Raw genomic sequence first — 27,785 nt, forward strand, 5'->3', positions numbered from 1 at the left:
ATAATATAAGAACTCTTGAGCACTGTTTGGGTCTTCTCCATCACCATTTCCTCGTCTGCTGCATTCCTGCTGCCTTTCATGAAATTGGATCACAATCAGGAATCTAAAGCAGCCTGCACAAAACATACCTCCCTTTTCAAACCATCGGTGCCTCCAGATCTGGAGCTATCTTCCCTTTGATATTAGGAAAGAAACTACCTCCCCCCCCCCTTTGGACACTGCCTAAGTTGATAGTTCTTGGTCATTCACTTGGTAGTTCTTAAATGGTTCAGTTGCAGCTCTTAGTTCATTCTGCAATTGGGTTGTTGAAAGGCTAAGTATGATTTTGTTATTGCCGTTGTTTTATTTAAAAAAAACAACATGTTTTAATATACCTTTGTTGCTCCCTGCCCTGTAATCTGAGGATAAGGAACAGCTTATAAATACTTTGAAATAAATTATGAAAGACTCCCTAAAGGAAGTATTAGTGAGACCCCAATATACCGCATGCTCCTTTCTCGGAAGAAGGGGGGGAACGTGTGAACAAGAAGTTTGTGAGCTCCCCAAAAGCATCTGGTTGGCCACTGTGAGAGCAGTGGCTGAAAAACCGGTAGCTCAGCTGGGAGAGCATTTGACGGATGATCTAAAGCAGGGGTCAGCAACGTGCAGCCCATGGGCCGGATGCAGCCCGCAAAGACCGTTTTAACGGCCCACGAGCCGGCCCTGAACTGAGCCGCACACTCAGTGAGTCCCCTGCACACTAAACCGGCGCAGCACGGCGTGGGGACTTACCGAGCGGCACCGGAAATTGAGTCTGCACACACATGTCCAGATGCCGAAAATTGCTTCTGTGCAGGTGCAATTTTTGGCGTCTGGGCATGCGCGGAAGCAATTTCCAGTGCCACGGACATGGGCAGATGCATTTTCTGGCGTCGCGCTGCGCCAGTCCGGCACACGGACTATTTCCGTGGGAGTGATCCGGCCCATGGCCGGTAAACTTTACCGACCCATGATCTAAAAGTCCCTGTTTTGATCTTGGCTTCCAGCAAATCCTTTAAGGGGAGAGACATAGCTCAGTGGTAGAGCACTTGCTTTGCATGTAGGAGGTCCCTGGTTCAATCCTCAGCATCTCCACATAACTCTAGGACTGTCCCCTTGTCTGAAACCCTGGAGAGTCACCGGCTGTCAGTGTACACAACACTGGATGGGATGGTCTATGTGTAAGGCAGCTTTCTGCAGTGGCAGACTTCGAGCCCTCAAATTTCAGCGGTGCCCTGTGGGACGCTAAAATTCGGCACACTCCCGTCTCTCTCACTCCATTCTACAGCATTGTTGTGGTGCCCCATGCAGTGCGGCTCCCAGTGCAGCCAAACCAGTTGCACTACCCTAAAACCTCCTCTTCTTCCCATGTTCCTACTGGGAAACTGGGCTCGATGGGCCTCTGACCGGATCGAGCAGCAATGCTCTTCTTAGGATCCTAAGATGTCTGCATTCTGAACACGTCCTCAGTATGTGTTCAGTTCCGTCAGTCAGAATACTGTCTGCCTCTAACACAGAGAGTTCTCTGCTTGGTTCCTCCCTAAGCCTAGAAGCAGTGCAGTCCAGATACAGCTTATTTCCTACCAAACTTTAATCCGTTTAGACCTTCTCCTCCTTTCCAGTGTCTGAATGCTGCATTCCTAATGGGTTTTGTACTCTTAGGAACAGGTCTAATCGATTTCAAGTCAAGCTAATATAATTCCACCTCCGTTCCAGGTCTAACAGCAGAGGAGAAGTGCAATCTTGGTTTTTTTGTTTTTGTTTAAAAAAAGAGGAAACGCCCCAGATTGTTAAAAAATAAATAAATTAAAGGGCACTGTTCAGTGCATTAGCAATTAAGGGCCGTCCAGTGGGGGGGGGGGCATTGTTTTCGGTGGGATTGGATTTTAGCTGTGAGCTAGGCTAGAGTAACAGACTGGGCAGCTTTCAACAGAACATGAAAACAGAATAAAACTTCCAACATTAAAAACTCCCCTAAACAGGGCTGCCTTCAGATATCTTCTAAGAGTCGGATAGTTGTTTATTTCCTTGACATCTGATGGGAGGGCATTCCACAGGGCAGGCGCCATTACTGAGAAGGCCCTCTGCCTGGTTCCCTGTACCTACACTTCTCACAGTGAGGGAACTGCCAGAAGGCCCTTGGAACTGGATCTCAGTGTCCGGGCTGAACGATGGGGGTGGAGATGCTCCTTCAGGTATACTGGGCCAAGGCTGTTCAGGGCTTTAAAGGTCAGCACCTACACTTTGAATTGTGCTCGGAAATGTACTGGGAGTCAATGTAGGTCTTTCAGGACCGGTGTTATATGGTCTTGGCGGCCACTCCCAGTCACTAGTCTAGCTGCCGCATTCTGGATTAGTTGCAGTTTCCAGGTCACCTTCAAAGGTAGCCCCAACGTAGAGCGTGTTGCGGTACTCCAAGCAGGAGATAACTAGAGTATGCACCACTCTGGTGAGACAGTCTGCGGGCAGGTAGGGTCTCAGCCTGCGTACCAGATGGAGCTGATAGACAGCTGTCCTGGACACAGAATTGACCTGCATCTCCATAGACAGCTGTGAATCCAAAATGACTCCCAGGCTGCACACCTGCTCCTTCAGGGGCACAATTGCCCTATTCAGGACCAGGGAGTCCCACCCCCCCACCCCGCCCACCCCCTGTCCCCCAAAACATTGGAACACAGGTTTTTGTACTAGCAGCATGTAGAGTTGGGGGTGGGATGCAGCTAGCTAATGACAAGGTTCCAGAGCAAACTTCATCCTCAGTTAAAGTTTTCATCTGCATCCAATATAGGGTATAAGTTAAAGCCACTTCCGGGTATATGTGTCCTGCTAGAGAACACTTCGCAGTGACTTTTTACAAGCACAGAATTCCTGTGTTGAAGCATTTAGCCGTGAGCCTTGCATTGCAGGGGTTGGACTAGAGTCCCTTCCAACTTCCAAGTCTACAATTCTGTGAACATTCAAACTTAGCCATCTAGCACAAGAGTGGACGGAGAACATCGGATATAGCGTATCGTTTTTCTTTCTGTTCACCCCCCCAAAAAGCAGTTTTCCTTCTCGGTTGCACAAAAATATCAGCAGCACATGAAGTACTGGAGTGAGGCCACAACTCAGAGGCAGAAGGCCCCAGATTCAGGGCCAGGCGGGTAGGCGGTGGTAGCGAGTCTTACCTGACTTTCTGTCATGGGCATAATTGTGGCTTACTGGGAGGGGAAGCGGGAGGGATGAGGGAGTGGCGAGGTCATTGCGGTGTAAACACACTGGGGGAGCCATTCAGACAGCCTGTATGGTTCTCCCCCTCTCCATTTTATCCTTCCAACAGCCCTGTGAGGTAGGTGAGGCAGGGAGACAGTGACTGACCACCTAGCAAGCCTCATGCTGAATGAGGATTTAAACCCTGGTCTCCCACATCCTCCTCTGACAATTTCACCTCTACACCATACTGGCTAGATGGAAGCAGCAGCTATGATGGAGAAGCTGGTGGGGCTTTTCCTGCAGTGTGGAAGAGGAGAGTTGGGGGCGGGAGCAGAGAACGGGTGGTGTTGGTGAGAAGGGGAAAGAAACTGCAGGTGACTGTGCACAGTGATAGACTTTTTTATGCAAAAAAAAGAGAAAAGAATTAGAAATAAATATTTTTGGACACACCAAATGACGAAGGATGGGAAATATTTGCAGTGCAGTTTTGATAATAACTGCAGCTTTGGCTTTCATGGGCAATGGATCGCTTTCAGATCAAGGGAACACAGCCTGACCTGGGTGGCTCTGCGGGTACCGCAGAGGTGCTGTGGGTTTGGAGCAAAGGTCAAACAAATTGCCACTTCCTATTTTCTTCACTTTCCCTGCAGAGGGCTGTGTGTGTGTGTGTGTGTGTGTGTGTGTGTGTGTGTGTGTGTGTGTGTGTTTCAGTCAGCATTAGTCCAGTGGGAGCAATGGCAACTAGAGACATTTCAGTTGATTGAATAAGACGGAGAAATTTTGAGTAGACAGCAGCTTGTTCATTTACAGCGTCTTCCTCTTTTTTGTCACAGCTGACAGGGTGTTGCTTGTTTTATTCTGCAAATTGTCCTCAAATTCCTCAGTGAGGTAATGTTTCATTTTTAGTTAACAGAATGCATTTTTGAAAACTACTTGTTTTTGTTTAGAGAAGTGAAACATAACCACAGACTTTTCATCCACCCCCTCCCTGTTTGGTTTTCAGAAAAGTTTGATTTGTTTTATTCCTCTGTAAGAAGATTCCAGATATAAACACGAACGTGTGTTCATTTACTAGCATGTTTTACTGAAGGAGGAAAGCATATTGGCTTTCCCCCTTTGTTCTGTTCTTGCCAACAAAGAATACTTGGTCTTTCTGAATGAATTAAACTCTGTGGGACTTAATTAAATTCATCCAAGATTCCTAAAGCAGCTTCATAAACCACTCACTAGGTTGCCATGACCCATTGGCTTATCGTGAAGCTGAGGCTCCAATACTTTGGCCACCTCATGAGAAGAGAAGAATCCTTGGAAAAGACCCTGATGTTGGGAAAGATGGAGGGCACTAGGAGAAGGGGACGACAGAGGCCGAGATGGTTGGACAGTGTTCTCGAAGCTACGAACATGAGTTTGACCAAACTGCGGGAGGCAGTGGAAGACAGGAGTGCCTGGCGTGCTATGGTCCATGGGGTCACGAAGAGTCGGACACGACTAAACGACTAAACAACAACATCCACCATTTCAGCATGGCTATTCTATTGATTGAGGGATGGTTGTACATTACTACTCCTATGTACTAACATTTTCTTTAATTTGCTTTTTCGGACCTTAAATGTATAGTGTCTGCTGACAGACTTACAGTCTAATAGGCATGATATAAAAGGGAGAAGGGAGGGGGAAAGAAGGGGAGAGGAAAAACAATAACTTTTTTCATAGTGACATCAGTTTTTCTTTGCCTCTGGCAGTAGGTACCTGCCAATCCTAGTGAATTGAGCCATACAATACATAGGAGCACAGGGAGCTGTCATGTACTGAGTTAGACCATCGCTCCATCTAGCTCAGTATTTATTGTCTGTACCAATGGTTCTCCAAGCATGTCCTCCTGGAGCAGAAATGGCGTGGAACCCCTGAAGGATGCTCACAGACCACAATTTGGGAACTTGTGGTCTTTACTGACTGGAAGCTCCTCTTCAGGGTTTCAGACAGAAGTCTTTTCCCAGCCCTACCTGGAAATCCCAGGGATTAAACCTAGGGTGTTTTGCGTGTAAAGCAGCTGATCTACCAGTAAGCTACGACTTCTCTGCTACAGGCAAGTGGAATAGCTTCTAATAGATGACATTAATGGTATTGTTTTTCACAGGGGTAGAGAAACTCTGGCCTCTTATATATTGTGGGATTCCATCTCCCATCAGCCCCAGCCAACATGGCCGATGGTCAGAGATGATGGGAGTTGTTGTCCAGCAGTAGCTGGAAGATCAGAGGTTCCCACTACTGCCATACGGAGTATGAAGATCAAAGAAGAAAATCAGAGAGGTTAATGTGGTGTAGTGGACTAAGAAGACCCGTGTTTAAATCCCATGTGCAGCTATGCAGCTCCCTGGTTTTCCATTCAGCAGTCTTATGTATGCCACCTGGCATTCCATTGACGGAAAGGGAGATGTGATTGGATGAAGGGGTGGTCCAAAAGATGCCTGAAGTGGTTCAATTCCAGAAACTAAGCAAGTCCAGTCCTTCTTGGGAGAAAAGCAATGACAAACCTAGACAGCATCTTAAAAAGCAGAGACATCACCTTGCCTACAAAGGTCCGTAAAAGCTATGGTTTTCCCTGTAGTGATGTATGGAAGTGAGAGCTGGACCATAAAGAAGGCTGATCGCCAAAGAATTGATGCTTTTGAATTATGGTGCTGGAGGAGACTCTTGAGAGTCCCATGGACTGCAAGAAGATCAAACCTATCCATTCTTCAGGAAATCAGCCCTGAGTGCTCCCTGGAAGGACAGATCGTGAAGCTGAGGCTCCAATACTTTGGCCACCTCATGAGAAGAGAAGAATCCTTGGAAAAGACAACAAGCAAGTCCAGACCTGATTATGTATCTGGATGGCAGGTTAACTAGGAACCTCAGACGGCGAGCTCACTCCTGATATCAGCAGGGCTGCTTTTTAAAAGGAACAACAACAAATTCTGGGATGTTGTTGGAAACAAAAATGGTGATGGGGAGCACCTTCCCCATCTATTATTAAAGTAGGCCCACCAGGCCTCGTATGAACCATAGCAGGTGCGGCCCTTTGCCAAAGTGCCCTTTATCCTAGGGAGCCTAGGGATGTTCATGTTTGAATTCCTTCAAGATGGGCTTGGATTCAACTAGGAGAGGTCCCATCAATATTGGCATTCCGCCGTCTCTTGAAGGCACAAGCATTCCCCTGATCTGCTGAGTTGAACCTCCATCTTTAATTGCTGTTTTAACATTTTTTATGTTTGTGTTGTATTAATCGGCTTTATTGTACATTTTAATTGTGAATGCTTTTTAATGTTTTGTTTAAAAACAATTTATAGAGTATAGTACAATTGATTGCAATTGACAGTGCACGCACACACAAGCATACACACATGTGCAATTGACACACATATTCCAAATTCTGCTCTCCCCCCCCCAAAAAAATGAATTTAGTGGAGCTGGAGTGTCCTTGTCTTAATTTTGAAATATCAGTAGGAACTGATATAATCAAGGATCTAATCTCCTGCAGATTGAGCTCCTTGCAGGTTTGAAGATTAGCAGCTTTTGGATTTGCAAAGTGCTGTGCTTCATAAGTGGCAAGCTCTTTTTCCCTGAGACCTGCAGCCTGTTAGTGGAGTGTGTTAAGCACATCTTCAGAGGCAGGATTCTCCTTGTCAAGACTACTTAACGGGCAGTTAAAACAAGTCACTTAAACCCTTCTGTGGCTGCTGTTTATTGAAAAGTGCTTGGCTCTCCAGCAAGCAAAGCTATTAATATGCTAAACCAGGCCTGTGACTTAATTCTGATGCAAATAACTTATTTTAAAATCAGCATTGGAAGAGACATTCTTCTCCTTCCCCCACCTCTCTGAAGACTTTTCTGCTGCTAGAATAGCTTCATTTCAGATGCCTCTTGTGGCTTCTCTTTTTTCTTGGAAGGCTGCTCCCGCCTCCACAGACACACTCTTGGTGGTTCGTGCACTCCTGTTAATAGGTCTGCTACTCCTTGAAATTGCATCAGAAGGTCGAGCTACCAAGTGGACACCCACTTATAGTTTAATATGAGGTTAAATACAGGTGGTGGTGCTTGAGAATCCCAGCTGGCATTTCTGCCCAGATGCAATTGTTATAAAGTCATTGCTAGGTGAGTATAGTTTTTGTCCTGCTGTTCTTTTGAAAAGTTAGGAGGACCTGGGCCTCATTTTCCTTAGGCACTGACTGCCCTGGGAAGACAGACAAACTAATGCCAGTATATTGGAAGAAGCAACGATCACCAGTGTTGAAGCAATGATGCTTTAACATCAACTTCATTGGACTGGTAATGTTGTTCAGATTCCTGATTATGGCATACATGACATGACAGCCATCTCCAAAGATTTGAAAGGCTGACACATGGAAGATGGAGCAAGGTTGATTTCTGCTGCTCCAGAGGGTAGGACTCAAACCAATGGATTCAAATTACAAGAAAGAAGGTTCTGACTACCGTATTAGTTGCTTACTTGCAGGGAGATGGTGGGGTGTGTCCAAAGGCTTGAACAATTTCCGGGGCTTGGTTCCATAGGTGCCTGCAAGTATTCAAAGCATGGTTTATCCTACCACGCCTATCTTTCTTATCTAAGACTTCCTGCATCCATATACCGGCAATTAAAAATTGCACAAGGGTCGGCCCCCCCACCCCCGGCTTTGTTTTTAAAAAATTGTACCACTCTCTTCTTTTGTTATAAAACAGGGAAAAAATTGGCTATTAGCAGCTGAGTCAAAGTGTTTGTTCATTCAGCTGTTGAAGAGTAGCCCATCTATCTATTAATAAAAGGGGTGGGAGGGGGCAGAGAGAGGGAGAGAGACAAGCACATTTCGACCATCTGTCTCATTTATTGTCTTTTACCAAAAGCTACTTACAAGCCATTATAATAGCTAACTTAAGGGAACATTTTTTTCTCCCCCACCCTTTCCCCATCACCATTTACGAAAGTAAGCTTTTAATTTTAATTTTAAAGTGGTTTCAGGATTGGATCCAATTATGCATGCTGGTTTTTTTTGTTTTGTTAAAACAGACAGATACAATTACTTGCGCCAAGCTCTTGCTTTTGGGGGTTTACTGTCTACTGGATCATTTCCCCTTCCATGGGTTTCTGAATTTTCAAACGCATTGCGAACTTGCAATAAAATTGTTCTGGAAATGGATTTCATGTGGAATGATTAATAAATGGGGAACGTATTCGTCCATGGCCATTTAGAGAAATCAGGCCGGCAGCACACATTTAAATGAAAGTTGGTGACTGATATCTGCAGCTCTGCTTCTACCTTTTAAGGAGGTGGTTGGGTCTGACTCTTTTTCTTGAAAGGTACTTGCAGGGAAGGGTCACAGCTCAGCACTAGAGCATGGGCTTTGCATGCAGAAGGTCCCAGGTTCAATCCCTGGCACCTCTTGGGAGGGCTTGAGAAACACACCTGCAATTGTGCTCAGAAGTAAGTCCAGTTCAATTCATTTACTCCTGGTAAATGGGGTTAGGATTTCAGCTGAAATCCCTGGAGAGCTGCTTCTAGTCAGTGTAGACCCGTGGTTCCCAAACATTTTTGGGCCACCCCCCCCTGGTTCCACAAACTAATCTCCAGTGCCCCCTGGCCTACCCTATGAAAACTATAAAAATAGTGGTTTTCTCAGCCTACTAAGGAACATAATTGCACAACAAAATTCAAAGCAGTAACCCTTAATTGCACATTTCTTCAAAGTTCAATTAAAACCATTTAATTAATTCAACAAAACTGATGGGCCCTCTATTCGCTCCTCCCTCCTCCTCATGCATTCCATTTGTATATATCAGAGGTAAGTTATTTAAGAAACCACATGCAAACACGTGCATTGTCTTAGCAGATTACTCTAGAGATTGCCATGAATCAACAGCGATGACCTTGCCCTGTTGGTGTTTCTGGTGTGTTGTACTGTTGTTGTCGTCGTTTAGTCTTGTCCGACTCTTCGTGACCCCATGGACCATAGCACGCCAGGCACTCCTGTCTTGTACTGCCTCCCGCAGTTTGGTCAAACTCATGTTCGTAGCTTTGAGAACACTGTCCAACCATCTTGTCCTCTGTCGTCCCCTTCTCCTAGTGCCCTCGATCTTTCCCAACATCAGGGTCTTTTCCAATGATTCTTCTCTTCTCATGAGGTGGCCAAAGTATTGGAGCCTCAGCTTCACAATCTGTCCTTCCAGTGAGCACTCAGGGCTGATTTCCTTCAGAATGGATAGGTTTGATCTTCTTGCAGTCCATGGGACTCTCAAGAGTCTCCTCCAGCACCATAGTGTTATACTATGTTTTCTCAAAATTGTCTTTGTTTCGTGTTTCTTTTAGCGCCTTAAGTTTTTCTACAAGTGCCATATTCCAGGTCTTTTTGTATCATGGGGTCAAATCAGCAGCCGCCTTGTTAGAGAATACTGAGCTAGATGCAGGAGTTGTCCGTGGGCCTCATCACAGCGTTAGCACTGCCACTTACCAGGACAGGGCAGATGCAGGGCAGGACAGGGCAGTGGCGAGGTGGGTACACTGGTGGAGTCACTCTGGCACTCCTGCCAGTGTGCCTGCACCACCTAAACCTCAGGACCACCCTGCCCTGTGTATGCACCAGGAATGCCGCTGTTGGGATGCTGGCTCCACAGTGCCACCCTGCAACTGTTCCTGGATAGATTCATGCTGGCTTGGTCACGTCCACAGAATCAGCTTTCCTGAGGACATGTTCTATGGGGAGCTGGTTTCAGGCACTAGGCCTGTTGGCAAACCAGCTCTGTGTTACAGAGATGTCTGCAAACATGACACGTAGGCTGTATGGGACGATTGCAGTGCCTGGAGATAGACAGTCAGGTTGTGTATCCACAGCAGTGACTAGAGGCGGAAGGACTGCCGGGAGGAACACAGAGAGAAGAAATGCTGTGGTGCAGTTGTGTCAGCCTTCATCTACCCCACCTGCAATAAAACATGTCTCTCCTCCTGTATCGGTCTCTGCAACCACAGCAGGCACTGTAACTCTCCAGTGGTTTCACTTTACTCCCGAAAGCACCTTTTCCCACTGTCTCCAAGACAGATGGATGCCAACAGTCTGCCTCCCCACCCAAAAATATTCCTTCCAGTGAATGAATGCCTAAGCACATTCCTTTTCCAAAAGGTTCTCTACAGGTGCAATGAGCAGCTTTAATGTAGTAGGAGAGTCTTGGGCAGACACCCCCAAACTTCGGCCCTCCAGATGTTTTGGACTACAATTCCCATCTTCCCCGGCCACTGGTCCTGTTAGCTAGGGATCATGGGAGTTGTAGGCCAAAACATCTGGAGGGCCGCAGTTTGAGGATGCCTGGTCTTGGGTATGGGTCAGGGAAATTAAGTCCAAGTCCTGGCCCTGCTAGGAAGCTCACTGTGTGATCTTTCTTTCATAGCCTCAGAGAGTTGTTGTGAGAATGTCACCTTGGCAAATGCAGTGCATAAATAGATTTAACATAAAATTCAGGCTAGAATCTCTCCTTGCTTGTTTGAGCACTTTAGGAAATATTTGTTACTGTAGTTTGCTTTCTCCCCTTTCTTATTATTACTATCTGGTTTTTAACTGATTTTCGCTCTTTTTGTGTTTTATGACGTAAGTTTCCGTGAGACCTTTCTTTTTGGCAACAAATAAAGCAACAAATAAAGAATAATATTATAGTAAAATAGTTTTCGGCCCAAAGGAGATAGCCAAGTTTAGAGTTGTGAGTCAAGTAAGCTGTGAAGACAGTTATTTTTCTCCCAAAGTGCAGAATTTATTTATTTATTGAAGGGAGTGTTTCATGCTTAAGGAATTAAAAATTAAGGGAAAGCCTCTTGAATGCCAGGGTTAAATTGCCAGAGACACCGCAAAGATTTTCAATTGGCAGTTCTGCGTGAAACATTCTTGGAAGGATACATGGCAATTTTTTTTTGTGTTTACCCGTTTCACCCATTCATCTTAATCATGTGGTTTTGGACTCAGCCACTGGAAGAAGAAGAAAAAAGTCCTGTATGAATCAATTCCACATTGATTCTTAAACCATAATCCCAGAACCTTCTGTCAAAATTCAGACTGTTTTATTGTGCCCTGATGGTTCCAATCCTGCCTTCATGTGTAAAGAGAACAGGAAGCCACTGCCTTAAACCACACTCTGCCTAGCATACATTCAGTTCATTTACCCATTAAATAGCATGTCCCCCTGCCACAGCTCTTTAGCTGCTTCCAGACACTCATTTTTTGAAATATCCTGAGCATTCATTCAGATTTGTTTGCAGGGGAGATTACCAAGTACAAGACAGCTTCCTGTGTTCCTAAATATACTTGACTGCCTACGTGCCATAAGTAGACAAGTCCTATAAATTACCGTTATTCATTCTTCCTGATCTGCTGCCTTGATCAGGGAAGTCTGTGATTGCATCCCTTCTCTGCCCTTACCCATCCCAGTCACATGTGAACTTGGTTATTGCAATGTGAAATCTTTCTTCACCACCATTTTTTTCCTGGGAATTCTCTCCAAGTTCAGTTGGCCTAGGTCAGTGATGGGCAACCTTTTGAGCTTGGCGTGTCAAAATTCACCAAAAAACCGAGCATAACTTGGGTGGTGTGTCACTTCGATGAAAAAAAACATAATGTTGCGATATTTATAGTTTAAATAACAAAAATGTATAATTGAAATATATAACTGTATTTAATAAACCAAAAACTAATTATTTAACCAAACCAAAAAACCCTCATTTATCACAAAGTGCCCAGAGTTGTTGAGCTTTTTTGGGGGGGAGCTGCTGACCAAAGTTTTGGAGGGTTTTTTTTGGGGTGGTGGTGCAAAAGTTGCTTTGCTTTTTTGGGGGGGGATGCCCCAAAGCTCCTGTGCTTTTTGGGGAGGAAAAGAGAACAGAAATAAATGATGAATAATACCTTCGCTGGAACTAACACGCAGCACCGACATAGTCTGCCAAAGTGCCAGAAAAAAACAACACAGAAAGGGTTAAAAAACCAATCTCTGGCTACCAGCAGCAACAACAACAACAAAAGGATCCGGGTTTTAACAGCGGAGACAAGCTGTAGCATGCGGAAGAGCGGGAGAACAAATGGGGGGGGCGACAACAACAGCGCGAATGGGCCAATGGGGCACGTGCCAGCAGTGAGATGAGCCTGCAATTCAACACACATTTAACTTGTGCTCATTCAGTTTTATGTGCTTGACCAAAAATCAAAAAGAAAAGAAATTGAGGGGATGCTCATCAAATTTGCAGATGACACCAAGCTGGTGGGGTAGCTAATGCCACAGAAAAAGGATCCAGAATTCAGAATGACAGCAGTTTGAAGAATTGGGCCCTAGGTAACAAAATGAATTTCAATAGGGACAAATGTACAGTTCTGCACTTAGGCAGGAAGAACCAGATGCACAAATATAAGATGGGGGACACCTGGCTTACTAGCAGTACATGTGAAAAGGATCTAGGGGTCTTGGTGGGCCACATGCTTAATATGAGTCAACAGTGTGATGAAGCAGCAAAAAAAGGCTAATGCTATTCTAGGCTGCATCAATAGAAGTATAGTGTCCAGATCAAGGGAAGTAATAGTACCACTCTATTCTGCCTTAGTCAGACCACACATGGAATACTGTGTCCAATTCTGGGCACCACGATTTAAGAAGGATGCTGACAAACGAACGTGCACAGAGGAGGGCAACCAAGATGATCAAGGGTCTGGAAACCAAGCCTTACGGGGAATGGTTGAGGGAACTAGGTATGTTTAGCCCAGAAAAGAGGAGATTGAGAACAGTTATGATAGCCTTCTTCAAATATCTCAAGAACTGCCACATGAGAAAGAGGGAACAATCTTGTTTTTTTCCCCTGCTCTGGAGGGTAGGACTCGAGCCAATGGCTTCAAGTTGCAAGAAAGAAGATTCCGATTAAACATCAGAAAGAACTTTTCGACAGTAAGAGCTGTTTGACAGTGGAACAGCCTCCCTCGGGAGATTGTGGATTCCTTCTTTGGAGGTTTTTAAGTAGAAGTTGGATGGTCATCTGTCATGGATGCCTTACCGTAGTTGTGATTCCTGCATTGCAGGGGGTTGGATTAGATGACCCTTGGAGTCTCTTCCAACTCTACAATTCCTTCCCATGTACTACAGTCCTAATCCTGATCGTGCCCCATTTATTTAGCAGAGGAAAAAAGCACCAAACATTTTAAATATAGTTTTACGTTTAATGGCATGTCTAGTTTGACCTATAGTAAATTCTTAAAGAGAAGAAGCATGCTTAGTCGGCAGCTACAAGGCACTCCAAATTTAGACATTCACATTCATTGTGTCCATAATTTGGGAGGGTATCATTTAAATGCAAAAGACGGAACCTCCACTGAAGATCAGGTGCCTATTTAGAAATGAATAGGATAACCAACCCTGGTGGATAAACTCACCTTTTTTCGTTGACTCTCCTCTCCCTTGAATTAGGATGGGAATAATGGGATCTGAGAGCTATTATTTTTATTGCAGGCAACAGTCTACTTTGCTGAGTGTCAGGCATGTGGTACAGTAAATGTCAGAAATTTGATGAATGTGCTCGTTGATGAGCTACTCCTGGGATTTTTTTAGGTCCAGCAAGAAACGCTAGGAGACATTTGTATTATCAGGGTTGTATTGATATTTACACCTGCAGCACAGTAAATGCCTTTATTGATTGAAATAAAGGGAGGGGAATTTTCTGAAGACAGCTAAGTTGGCTTTGCTGTTTTACAAGTGAAGGTCAGAATTTTCTGACACAAACTTCCATGGCTTTTAAAGTTCTGAATTCTTACCATTGCACACCATAGCAAGCATCAAAAAAGACATTTTGTGTAATTTGAAAGCTTATACATTCCTCTCTCTTTTTAATCAACGTAAGTTCCAGTAAGAAAATTCACTTTACTACTTTTATGTTTTTTTTCTGTGGGGTCATAATAGCCACAACACTATACCAGGAATAGCCAGTGTGGCACCCTCCAGATGTTGCCAGAGAGCTGATGAGAGTTAATCAGCCCCAGTCTGTTAATCAGCAGAGCAGTAGCCAAGAAAGATGATGGTTTATTAACTTATATACTGCTTGCTTGCCAAAATGGCTTCTAAGCAATTTACAAGGGTAAAACCAATTATAAAAAATATATCCAGTTTACAGGGGTAAAACCAATTTTAAAAAATATATCCACACATAATTAAAAATACACAATAAATCACTTTAATCAAAACATTAAAACAGTGAAAAGTATGGGAGTTGCAGTCCATCAGCTTCTGATCTATGGCATGGATGGGGAACCTGCCACCTTCCAGTGGACTACAAATGCCATCATACAAAACTATTGGGGATGATGGGAGTTGTAGGCTATTATTTATATGTTTATTTGCTTATTGCATTTATATCCTACCTTTTTCTCCAAGCAGCTAAATGCGGCATACATGGTTCCCCCCCCTCCTCATTTAATCTCCACAACAACCCTATGAGGTAGGCTAGGCTGAAAGGCAGTGGCTGGCCCAAGTGAGCTTTGTGGCCAAGTGGGGATTTAAACCTGGGTCTTCCAAGTCATAGTCCAACACACACCATGTCGCCAGTATCTAGAGGGTCACAGCTTCCTCATCTCTAATATTTAAACCCAAGTTAAGCTGAACGTTTCCTATGGCCTCCTAGAACAGGGGTTCCCAAACTTACGTCACTGAGGGCTGGTGTCGCCAGCGCTGATTGCGCTGTGGGCCGGAGCGCACGCCCATACACGTGTGCACACGCGATTTTCGGCATACTTCCGGGTCACCGGAACACTGGAAATAGCTTGTGCGCATGGGCCTCCTCTGGCCCGGAAGTGCGCCAGAAATGACGCTTGCGCATGCGCACAAGCTATTTCCGACACTCCAGTGACCCGGAAGTGGGCAGCCGCGCTGTGCTGTTAAGAGTGGGCGGTGGCAGCAGGCGACAGGGATCGCCGGGGGGCGCATAAAAGAGCCTTGCGGGCTGCATCCGGCCCGTGGGCCTTAGTTTGGGGAAGCCTGTCCTAGAATGATGCTTGATCAAAAAAAGAAAGAAAATATTGTGCTATTAAACAGATAAAATTGGAACAAAGTCCTGAACATTTGACATTCCCTGTGGGTTAAGCCACAGAGCCTAGGGCTTGCCGATCAGAAGGTCAGCGGTTCGAATCCCCCCGACGGGGTGACCTCCCCTTGCTTGGTCCCAGCTCCTGCCAACCTAGCAGTTCGAAAGCACGCAGTGCAAGTAGATAAATAGGTACCGCTCCGGTGGGAAGGTAAACGGCGTTTCCGTACGCTGCTCTGGTTTGCCAGAAGTGGCTTAGTTATGCTGGCCACATGACCTGGAAGCTGTACGCCGGCTCCCTCGGCCAGTAAAGCGAGATGAGCGCCACAACCCCAGAGTTGTCCACGACTGGACCTAACGGTCAGGGGTCCCTTTACCTTTAATTGTTCTATTCCATGGCAAAATCAGGACTTGCTGGCATCTTCTAGGCCTGACTTGTTAATATTCCACCAGAAGTGATAAGATAAGGCAGTGGAAATGACCCTGAATTTTTACCTTTAAAAAAATCAATAAGATTTCCAAATTGAATAAACTGTCATGTCATTAAATTATTATTATTCTTTTTGATGTTTGATATTATGAGTTCAGACTTTATAGTTTTGGGCTTTTCACTCACAAAAAGTCAATTGTTACTTTTGTGGGTAGATGATCTTATTACAGTACTATATTTTTTTAAAAAAAAATACTATGCTAGCACTTCTCTTTTAGAAATAAAACAATAGCTTACAATTCCTAATCTGGGGAAGCACAGATGACGTATAAGATGCTAAAATTATGCATCTGCCCATTGTCATATTTCAACAAAGCCCCAATAAGCTACTTTTGTGTTCTCTGAAACTTTTGATTAAACTTCCATGAGGTTTGGGAGGCAGTTGGGTGTGGGGGCTGAGCTATGGTTTGTTTTTACCATAGTTTCCTGTACAAGCTACAATCAGTTTTGCATAACATGGGAAGCTGCCTTAACACCAAGTGAGACTATTGGTCCATCTAGCTCACTATTGTCTACACTAGAGGTTTTCAACCTTTTTGGTTCCACGGCTCCCATGACCAACTACATTCTTTCTGAAGCACCCCTGTGGGACTCGGGAGCCCAGTTATGTCACCCCTTGCCTTGGGAGTCCTCTGGGCAGCTTCAGCTGCCGCCTCTAGTCTCTGAGCTGCCCCCCTGCCCCAAAAAGAGATGCCTCATCACAACTGCCCCACAGGGGCCTGGGAAGCACCAATTGGCCAGCTCCAGAGGCACCATTCACCTGGGGAGCTTGTAGACAGGGCTGCTGCAACAAACAGTTGTGCAAGTCTTTGGGAGGCAAGAGGGCATCAGAAGAGGGAGGGAAGGAAAGAGGGGCAGAGGCCAGTATTGTCTGTAGCATCCCTGACCATCATTCAAGGCACACCAAGGTGCCACAGCACACTGGTTGAAAACCACTGGTCTACACTGACAATCAGCCATTCTCTGAGATTATGGTGGGTTGGGAGGCGTCCTTCCCAGACTGTCTGGGGTTACTAGAGATTGAACCTGGGACCTTCTGCATACAAAGCAGATTCTGTACAACTGAGCTACACTCCCAAAAGTAACCATGACTTGTTTCACTTAACATTGGCTTGGTTTTCTCCTTGCTCTTCCTTTATTTTAATGTATTTTTAATCTTTGTTGGAAGCCGCCCAGAGTGGCTGGGGAAACCCAGCCAGATGGGTGGGGTACAAATAATAAATTATTGTTATCATTATTGTTGTGTTCTTGTAGCCAGCTGAGAGTCTGGGAATTGAGAACCCCCCCCCCCCAAGGCTTGGGCATGACATGAGAAACCATGGTTCATGCAAACAGAGATCCATAAGCCAAGTTCAAACCATTTTTTTCATATTCTGGTTTGTTAACCACAAACCAACCATAGTTTGTAGACTGTAAAAGCAAACCATAGCTTAATGTTATCTGCAAATCTTGCCCGTGAGTTGATCCGACTCAATCCTGTCTTCTACGTGGAAATAGCTCTCTAGGATCTTGAGTCTTTCCTAGCTCAGCTGTCAGCTGAATATCTGTTAACTGAAGATGGCAGGATCTGAACTTGAGACCTTCTGCATGCCACTACTGAGCAAGGGTGTCCATTCTTAAATTTTGAGTGATTTTTCAAACACCTGCCCATGGTTGCATTTTTAAAATATATATGTGTGTGTGTGTGTGTGTGTGTGTTGGCTGCACAGTTGAAGAATAATCATAACAGAATACCTGCTTCATGATGGGATAATTCAGAGCTAATCAGCCATGCGAAAGTATCGTTAGTCTCTGTGGGCCTCGTTTCCATATCTGTAAAATGACAATTGTGACAATTGGAGCAATTCTGGTCTCCCAAGAGTGCTGTGACAGGGAACGTGTTAAAAGGCTGTCGCCTCAACTGTGTTTCAGTATCTCATTAACAGCGCAGTAAATCGGCAGTACCGAAATCATCGGATACGTTAGGTTGGCCACTGAATTGAAATGAACTAGTTAACATTCTGTTTCCCCGAGGAAAGATTTAAGCTCTCCACAATGCAGCCATCTCAGCCCTACTGCAGGAATGAGATGTAAGTCATGGCTCCAGATCTTTTGCCCATTTGGGAATTGCATCCTTACTGACCAAGAAATACTGCCTGATGCAAAATATTAGAGGAAATATGGGTCACCCGTTGTGTGATAATTAGCTGTGGAAGGCTCTAGGATTGTGAGACTTTTTAATAGGGCAAATTGTGCCATTTCCCCCCTCCCCTTGGGTTCTCACTAGCATAGATGGAATTTATATTTTTCTCCCAGAGGAAGCAGGTAGTACAATATGAAATCTGGAATTGAACAAAGGAAGCTCAGGCATTGAAGCCAAGCAGGGAGGACTCCATAGCTGAGCAATGAGAGAACAAGTGGCAAAGGCCATAGCTTAGTGGTAGGGCATCTGTTTGCATGCAGGGGGGGCAGGATTGATCCCCAACACTTCCAGGAACAGCTGGGAGCATCCTCTACTAGAATGTCCTCTACCAGAAACCTTGAAGAAGCTGCTGCCAGTCTGCATTTGGTGGGGTGTCCTCCTGTTCATTATGCTGCGTGGAGCTCTGGACTACTTCCCCAAAGTTTCCCCCCCATTGTACCACTGAGGAGGAGGAATGAGTGAGAGCCAAGCTGGCTCTGACATTGCATGCATCTTTGCTTGGAGTGGCTGCTGTCCATTGGGACTAGTAGGGTGGCAGGCAGGCAGGGAGAAGTATGCTGATGACAACATAGTGTGTGCACACACTCAGAGGATGACCTCCAAACCATCCTTCGCAGAAGCTTACGGAAAGCTTAGCCTGTCGCTCAACATCGGAAAAAAACCAAAGTGCTGCACCAACAAGCACAAAACAACCCCTCTGCAGTGCCACAAATCCAACTCAGTGGTGTAATGTTGGAAAACGTTGATCACTTCTCCTACCTGGGCAGTTATCTTTCCACAAGGGCCGACATTGATGCTGAAATCCAGCATCGGCTGAGCTTTGCGAGTGTGGCTTTCTCCCAATTGAAGTGCAGAGTGTTTGAGGACTGGGACATTCACAGGGAAACCGAAATGCTTGTTTACAAAGCTATTGTACTACCAACCTTGAACTTAAAAATGGAACGTGTAATGCTTGTGGTCAACAAAAATGGTTTAAAGACACTCTCAATGCAAATCTTAAAAAAAATGTAGTATAAACACCGAAAACTGGGAAACATTGGCCTGCGAGCGCTCCAATTGGAGAACAACCTTTACCAAAGGTGTCATGGGCTTTGAAGATGCTCAAACTCAGGACGAAAGGAAGAAATGTGCTAAGAGGAAGGCACGCTTGGCAAACCCTTGCCGTGATCAGCTCCCACCAAGAAACCTATGTTCCCACTGTGGAAGGATGTGTGGATCCAGAACTGGCCTCCACGGTCACTTACGGACTCCGTGTTCATGGAAGACAATCTTACTCTGGTACGAATGATCAAAGAAGAAGAAGAAAGACAAAGCCAGCTTATTATAGTTTTGACCTCCTGCTTCCCCCTGTTGAGTTCTGAGGGGCAACACTGAGACTAAGGAGGAAGAAAGTAAGGGAAGAAAGGAGGCAGTTCTGCAAGGTGGGGGAGGGGGAATCTGGCTGAGGGTAGACTGAGGGTGGTGGTGCAGTGACCCATTCACTGTAATGGAGCAGCCTCCACTGGCTTTGAATTTAACACGCAGTGTGTGTGTGTTTTTAAAAAGAAATGTAAATACCGGTAGCATCAGTAGGGTGTGCGTGTGGATTGATGATTATTGTGACTGCATCAGGTGAGGGTAGGAGGTTTAATGCTTTGCTCCCCTAGTGCACGCCTGGGAATATTGGGGGGGGGGGGAAAGCAACCTCCTTTAGTAAGAAGGAGCTCCCCCTTCCGCTGGAGCTGCTGGAGAGGAGCCATTTCCGAGTACAGCAACAGAGGGAAATGTTGAACCTTGTCTCCCCACTTGCTGATAACCCTGATCCTTATTGCCCCTTTCCAGCAGATGGTATCTGGATTCATTCACCATTACCTTGTTTGGCCCAATGAAGGAAGGGAAACAGTAGCAGGAGAACAGAGTGCTTGTCTTCCTGGGCTTACAGAGAAATTTAATGTGTGAAGCTCTTCCCTACCAGGAAAGCCTTCCCCTGCTAAATTGGCAGGCCAGGCTGCTTTCATGGGCAGAGAAGCAGGGGGCGAAGGGAAGGAGGGAGGGAGGTAAGAAATAAGAAGGAAAAAATTCAATTTGCTTCAGTTTATCAAAACTTAGAGCAATACACAACACACACACACACACACACACACACACACACACACACACACAGAGTTTTTAGCATGCCATGTTTCCTTTGTGTCAATAAAGGCCAGGTTTTTATTGCTTCATTTTCATGGGAGGTTTGTGTTTATGACTTCACAGCACTACAATTCCTTTTACTCAAGCTAAATTTAACCCTGCCCCGATAACAGCAGCAAACATTGTTAACCCGTGTGCATAAAGATGACACATGCAAAAATGTTTGGGTTTAAAAGGAAAATGCGCACTAAGCCATATGCTGCAAGTTCCCCTCCTGGTTCTTAGTCTGGCAGAGGTGAAATCTTGAGCCAGAGTGAATCTGTGCCAATTTGCCAAGAAACCTTTATTTGGGATAGGCTTGGTGGTTGGGCATTGCTATGTGACCCTGCAGTCAGTCGAAAAGCAGAGAGGCTATCAAGCCAGAAGGGGTATTCATTGCTTTGCTTTGTAGGTAATGGCTTAAGTACTTGTTGGATAGCAGAGGAATGTAGGAAGCTGCCTTGTATGAAGTCAGATCATTGGTTCACATAGTTCAGAATTGTCTACACTGATTGGCAGCAGCTGCAGGTTTCAGAGAGGTAGTCTTTCCAAGCCCTGCCTGGAAACACCTGGGGTTGAACCTGAAACACTCTGCATGCAAAGCCATTTTTGTTACCATGAGGTACGGCCCTTCCCCTATGATCCATCTGGATTGCTTTAAACACTTTCCTGCCATCAGCCAATAAATGCTGCAAACATTTGATCTGGCATCTCTAGATATACTATTTCCGCCCTCCCCCCGTCCTTCTGTGTGTGCACCTTCTCTTTTCTGCAGAAGTCAGGAAGGGGCTTTAGCAGCTTTAAATGTACTCTGTGAGCAACATGAAGCCCTTTGCCCCTGAAATCCAGCTTCTGCCTAGGCATTACAGAGAAGGAAGCCACAGCAGTGTGATGTTGTGCAATTGGTATCCATTACTTCACTTACATACTTCCCAAAATCACCAGCCTTCATAGTAACAGGCAAGCATCTGCTCAGCGTTCCCTGCTGCTAATCAGAAAGGCTCTGAGATCCTCTTCCCTCCTCCAGGACAGTGGTGGGGGACCTTAGGCCAAATGCTCCCCTCCCCACACACACACCTGGTTTTTGAGACTCTGCAGGCTTGCTCCAGTGTTTTTTGCCTGGTTGGAATGTGCCATTGAATGCTAAAAACGCCTCTACTCTCCTCGATGGAAGATAGAGGGATTTGTAAGTAGGGTTGCCAGACTCAATAGAGGACAGGACTTCTGTGCCTTTAATTGCCCTGCTCTCTTTTGAGTCTGGAAACCTTAAAGAGAAACCAGCGGACCCTTTGTTTAATTTCCAAGCAAAGGGTCTGCTGGTTTCTCTTTAAGGTTTCCAGACTCAAAAGAGAGCAGGGCAATTAAAGGCACAGAAGTCCTGTCCTCTATTGAGTCTGGCAACCCTACTTGTAAGCATGTGTGGAGCTAGTTTACTGTACCAAGGTAACATTTGCATTTGTTGCTCCTCCCACTTTTGCTTCTGGGCCTGGCCCACCTCTGCCCGTACCCCTTGGAAGTCTGCCCGGCAGGGATTGCGGCCCTCAGGCTGAAAAATGTTCCTCATCCCTGATCCAGGAATATCGGCATTATGTAGTTTGAGCCTCTTCCAGCCACAACTGGAGGTGCTCTTGATTTAACCTGGGATTTAACCTGGGGCCTTCTACATTCAAAGGAGGTGCTCTCCCTGAAAGTCTGGGCTTCAGACAGACTTGTGACCCGCATGACAACCTCCTCCCACTTCTCATCTGTGCCTGAGCATCACTCCCCTAGATGTCTTCTAGGAACATGACGATTTAGGGGCGAGCCAACAATCAGCACAGCTGGACGACTTGGAAAAGCAAGGGTGCCGCCTCCTGCATTTGGCTGAACAGAGAGAGAAAATAAGAAATCTGAATTCTTCTCATCCATCCGTCAGATATATTTCCATAAATCATCGCATCACTTGGGGATCCCATCAGTCTTACTCAGCGGTGGCTGGTACTCATTGAAACTGGGGGAGCAGAAGGCAGAGAGTCTGACAATCGATGGTGCCAGAGTCAATGAGAGGCAGAACCAACTTTGATCCCATCATCTTCCCTGTTGATTTATTCAAGAGACTAAGGAAGCGGAAGCAGGCAGGCAGCACTACCCCCTGAACTGGTTGCATGTAAGCCAGTGAGGGCTGACTGAGAGCAGATTGAAGTTGATGGCTCTAATAGATCAGGCTCCACTTACTGTGGGGGGGATGTAGCATTGACAGCCCCAGAATATCATTCACACCACTAAGGTGGGGGTGCCCCAGAGTGAGGTGGGTATTACACCCCCACTGTCACAAGGACACAGCAGGTATGAAAACACCCAGACCCAGAAGAGCAGCTTCAAAAGCATTACTGTATAACTTTCATTGGGGAAACTTTTGAAGCAGCTTTCCCCAACCTGGTGCCCTCCACGTATTTTAGATTGCAACTCCCATCAGCCCCAGCCAACACAGTTGGGCTGACGGGAGCTCCAGTTCAAAATATCTGGAGGGCACCAGGTTGGAGAAATCTGCTTTAAACTAATAATGGCATGATCATGATAATGACATGACATGATCTTTGGGCTCCCTGAAACACTGCTTTTAATTGAAAGCAGGCAAACCGCAATTGGTAACAAGGCAGTGGTAGCAAAAGGCGTTATGTGTGTTTTTCTAGGCTCCCTGCTAAGCTTTTGACACAATAAGTAGCATTGCTCCATAGGTTGGGCTACAGGGTGCAATTGCCCTACGATAAATATGTGTTTATGGCCTACCATAAATGTTCACAGTGACAGTTTATGGCACGTAGATTGGGTGCTCTGAACAGCAATTGCCTATATTCTGGATTTTTCCTGTGTTCCTCTAGTGGTAGCAGAAGTAGACATTTAAGAGCTATTTTCCCTTGGTGTGCATTTTGCCAGTCTGAGGTGCTCTGGCACATAGGGGAAGGAGCCAGTGGCCAAGGCCCTTTCCATGCATTTGGAAAGTGAATCCTGCTCCGACTCACATTAACTCATTGGCACTCCTACTGAACATTTGGGGATACATCAGTAGAGTAGTACTTGACAGGGTATATTATAACAGAATAGAGTACTAGACTGCAGCATTAGCAAGCAACATAGTAAAGTAAAGCTAAAGAAACCAAGGGTGTTTAAAAGCTTTTGAGGAGTACTATCAGTGAGTCCATTTCCTTTGCTCATAGCATCACAAATAAACAAACAAAGCTCCATAAAACCAAACTGTTTGTGTTAACAGTGGGTACCTTGTTTCCATGAAGGGATGTGGGTGACGCTGTGGGTTAAACCACAGAGCCTAGGGCTTGCCAATCAGAAGGTCGGCAGTTCGAATCCCCGTGACGGGGTGAGCTCCCCTTGCTCGGTCCCAGCTCCTGCCAACCTAGCAGTTCGAAAGCACGTCAAAGTGCAAGTAGATAAATAGGTACCGCTACAGCGGGAAGGTAAATGATGTTTCCATGTGCTGCTCTGATTCGCCAGAAGCGGCTTAGTCATGCTGGTCACATGACCTGGAAGCTGTACGCCGGCTCCCTCGGCCTATAATGCGAGATGAGCGCCGCAACCCCAGAGTCGGTCACAACTGGACCTAATGGTCAGGGGTCCCTTTACCTTTACCTTGCTTCCATTATAGGTAATTTTTACTGTTACATGTGTATATTTCACTCACAGTCACGTTGTATCATAGGTTTTTGTAGTCATTTGGTTTTCGTTCATGTGGTTTTTCATCATTGCAGTGAATTGTGGGATTTGTAGTTGTAAAGTTGCCTAAATGGAGTTTTTGTTTTAATGAGTATTGACTCAAAAGAAATAAGAGAACCCATAGTTATTAAAAAGAAGCAAAAGATGTACCTCTGTATCCCATGAGGTGGTGAAATTCATAATATAACCTGTAATTCAAGATTGGTTGAAAGGTAAATTATACGCTTTGAGTTATAAGGAAAAATAGATTTGCTTAGTGGATGTTTATGGAACTTACTATGACGAGTGTTCAGCTGTAAAATCTGATACTTGAGCTGGGTAATCTTTCCTGAAATTCAAGATACATTTTTGTGATTAAAACCATGAAGACATCCTATTATTTTTTATAAGCACATTAACTCTTGTAATTTAAACAGATTAGTTTGCATTTCACATGCCAAGTGCATGCATCATGATTTATTAAGGGAAACAGTTTTCCACATCTGTTTCTGTTTCTTGATTCATTAAATTTTGATTGAAAAAAAAAAAGTTGTAGGAAAATCCCACAACACTCACCAGCCAGAGTGATTGCTTTTCTGCTGCTTTTGTCTATTTGGGATTTATCTTTCTCTCCATCTCCCCCCTTCCATCCCCTAAATGAAATGAAACAAAACAAGACTTGGTTGATAGCCTATAAAATCTAGAATTCCATGGCTTCTAAATTTCAAAGTCAGGTTCACACTTGCTGTGTCTAGGGGCTGCTGAGTTATGGCCATTCAGCCGTGAGAAAGATGTGCCTGGTTTTTTTGTGTGGTTTTTTTTGATGTGAAAGAATTTGAGGCCGCGCTTTCTTTTAGAAAGCATGTCACTTCACACACATCACGCATCTTTACTCGCAACAATGCAAAATTCTGTATTCTGTGTCTTCCTGTAAAGCATATACTGTCTAATTGTACATGATTCCTCCAAACCTGCTTTAAGGTCTCGGGCAGAGGCTGGCAGACAGCACACCAAATGCGCTGTCCCTGTGCCCCTTTGATAAGGCTGTTGTGTTTGTGGTGGTGTACTTAGAGCAGGGATTGGCAAGGTTTACATCACCTGGGTCAGTTCACTCCCGTGGAGATCGCTCCGTGGGCTGTGATTTCCTGGGCCACAAAAGCGAGTCCCCACTCAGCGCTGTGCTGATTTAACATAGTGCGCAAGGGACTCATCGAGCAGGCGGCTCGGTTCGGGGGCAGCTCATGGGCCGTTTCAATGACCCCCATGGGCCGCTTGTGGCAGGTTGCCGACCCCTGACTTAGAGGAAGTGATTCACTTAGAGTAAGCATGGACCAGGGAGAGAAAAGTCTATCATCAGTGGTGGCGAACCTCTAGCTCAGGCATCCCCAAACTTCAGCCCTCAGATGTTTTGGACTACAATTCCCATCTTCCCCGACCATTGGTCCTGTTAGCTAGGGATCATGGGAGTTGTAGGCCAAAACATCTGGAGGGCCACAGTTTGGGGATGCATGCCTGCTCTAGCTCATGGGCCAAATTGGACTTGTGAGGCCATTTGCTCCAAACCACACCCACCAGCCCCACACTTGCCTTTGTGCAGCATGGTTCTTTTTGACACACTCACCAACCCCTCTCTCTGTCCTCCTCCATCCAGGAAACAAGAACCATCACCAGAGCTCATGAAACATTCTAGCTAGGCAAAAATGTTAAGCAGGACTGTGAGCAGGTGTGGCTAGTGATGGGTGTGTCGCTAGACGATAATCCCAAAGGCCACATTCAGGGCTTGAGGTTCCCCATCCCTGAAATAAAGCTCAAAGGCCGCTCAAAGTGACTCTTGAGTATTGTCCTGCCTTCTTAGGTTATAGCACCTGGCTCTGGTGAAGCAAAAAACATGGTAGTGAACACAGGGCACCTGTTGATGTCCTTTGAATAATGGCTGGGGATTCTCTTAAAAGCAAAAGAGTTCTAGCAGAGGAAAGAAATCAACAGCTTGAGGAGAAGAGACTTCACAGGCTGAAAATGGAAACAATGTGCACTTGGTCTCAGTTGTGGCCTGGTAGAGTTTTAATTGCTGAAATTACCTTGTCGGGAAGCCTTATCAGCTGCTGTTCTACTGATTGTTTGGTTTAGATAAGCGCTGAAAAAAGATAAAGCTCTTGATAAGGTTCTGCCGATTACAGCAACCAGTTGAAAAGTGTTTCCGCTTCCTGGGAGTGGAATCGTTTTGGACCTTGCCTGAATCTTTCTGTTTCTCTCCCTCGTGTAATACTTTTCGCTCCCTTCCCGTAAGTGAGTTTAAATCGACCTCTTCAAAATGTGTTTTTATAAATCCTCTGAATGCCCTCCTCCGTTTGCATGATTTTATTTTTTTTTAGGGGAGGGGGAAATTATCTTTGTTGAAGCAGATGTTGATAGTGTGGGATTTAATACAAAGTTGATTCTACTCCTTTTCTTTATTGCTTACATGGTTTGACTTGCCTGTGTACAGCATATAGTAGTGACTATAAAGAATTAGAATAAGTTGTTAACTATAGCGATGCCATGGCTGCTCCAGGTCCATGTTTTGGCATCAGAAGTCGGTTGTTTGTGTAATCAACAAATAAATCTCCATTGCTTGAATCCATATATTCTAAGTCAGGGTTCCCTGCTTCAGAAAAATTCACTTGCAAGGTGGAAAGTGAGAGTGTTATGGTTTGGTCAGGATCCCTTGACATTTGCAATGAGGTAGGGAGTTGTTTGTTAGTGTTGCAGTTTGGTGGGGTTTTTTTTGGGGGGGGGGTCTCTCTCAACTCTGAGATCCTGAATCAGAAATGGAGGCAACAACTGGACAAAGTTTGCTGCTCAGCTCATATCATTTGGGTCAATGCCTAATTATGCTCTTTTGTCAGGCAAGGAAAAGAGAATAGAATAGAATAGAATAGGGGGAACGGAGTATCATTCCTGTCCTGAGTTTGTTTGTTTTTTAAATAGCTCTGTAATATTCATTTGAGCAAATCTTTGGGCTGTGACAATGCAGCAAACCCCCTCTTTACTACTACTTTGTTGTTGTTTTTAATGAAGAAAAAATTCTGGAGACTTAGGGAAGTTAAATTTAAAAAAAGGGATTTATTTTACAGAACCAAAAATTGGTCAAACGAAAGAGGAGATATAATTCTTTCAAGAAACAGCTAACTTATAGATAATAAATTCAGTAGATGTTACAGGCTTTTAATCGAGGTGGTAAACACACAGCTTCTTTTGGGTTATTTCACTTCAGTTCATTAAGCTTAATTGTATACAGTGTAAGTTTTAATACTTGGGTTCTTAAACAAGGTGGTACTTTCTGTCAGCTTCCCAACCTTCTTTAAATATCACTGCTGAGGCTCCTTTAGCAGTATAACAGGCCCAGGGGATCTCCACAACCCTAACTGGTTTGAGATTCTTCTTTCTCTAGAAGCTCTGCCCCCTCCTTGCTGAAATTCAGCTTCCCAGTTGTTCTATATAGTCTGATTACTCCGAATAAGATACTAGACACAGTCTTTCAAACTGAGATCAGAGACTTCCTTCTCTGGCTACCAATATTTTCCTCAGAGTGGATATTAACACATGGGAGCTATAACCAGCTGAATACCAAAATTCCCCAACTCTCAACTCTCTTCTTTTTAACTCTCTCTACTGCTTCCCCCCTCCCTCCCACCCAAAGTGCTGAGTCCACCCTCCCGCTGGCTAGCTGTAGGTAAAAAGGTAAAGGATCCCTGGACGGTTAAGTCCAATCAAACTTGACTTTGGGGTGTGGCACTCATTTCACTTCAGGCTGAGGGAGTCAACGTTTGTCTGCAGACAGCTTTCCAGGCCATGAGGCCAGAATGAATAAACCGCTTCTGGTGCAACAGGACACCGTGATGAGTGCCAGAGCGCACAGAAATGCCGTTACCTTCCCGCTACAGTGGTACCTATTTATGTACTTGCACTGGTGTGCTTTTGAACTGCTAGGTTGGCAGGAGCTGGGACAGAGCAACTCTGTTGT

The 27,785-nt window shown here is 45.1% G+C and overlaps 1 protein-coding gene across 24 annotated transcripts in view; it reads left to right on the plus strand.

Moving 5' to 3' along the window:
- Positions 1-27,785, plus strand: part of FBRSL1 (fibrosin like 1) — a 791,192-nt gene that overhangs the window by 265,017 nt on the left and 498,390 nt on the right. Inside the window, exon 1 of one of the 24 annotated variants that reach the window (XM_060269615.2) lies at positions 21,971-26,064. The exons of the other annotated variants lie outside the window; for them this stretch is intronic. The gene's annotated coding sequence lies outside the window, so the exon portion shown is untranslated. Of the gene's footprint in view, positions 1-21,970; positions 26,065-27,785 lie in introns of those variants that run through there. 24 annotated transcript variants of the gene reach the window in all.

The sequence above is a fragment of the Zootoca vivipara genome, chromosome 16, assembly GCF_965207765.1.
Source record: "Zootoca vivipara chromosome 16, rZooViv2.hap1.1, whole genome shotgun sequence".
NCBI classification, from domain to species: domain Eukaryota; kingdom Metazoa; phylum Chordata; class Lepidosauria; order Squamata; family Lacertidae; genus Zootoca; species Zootoca vivipara.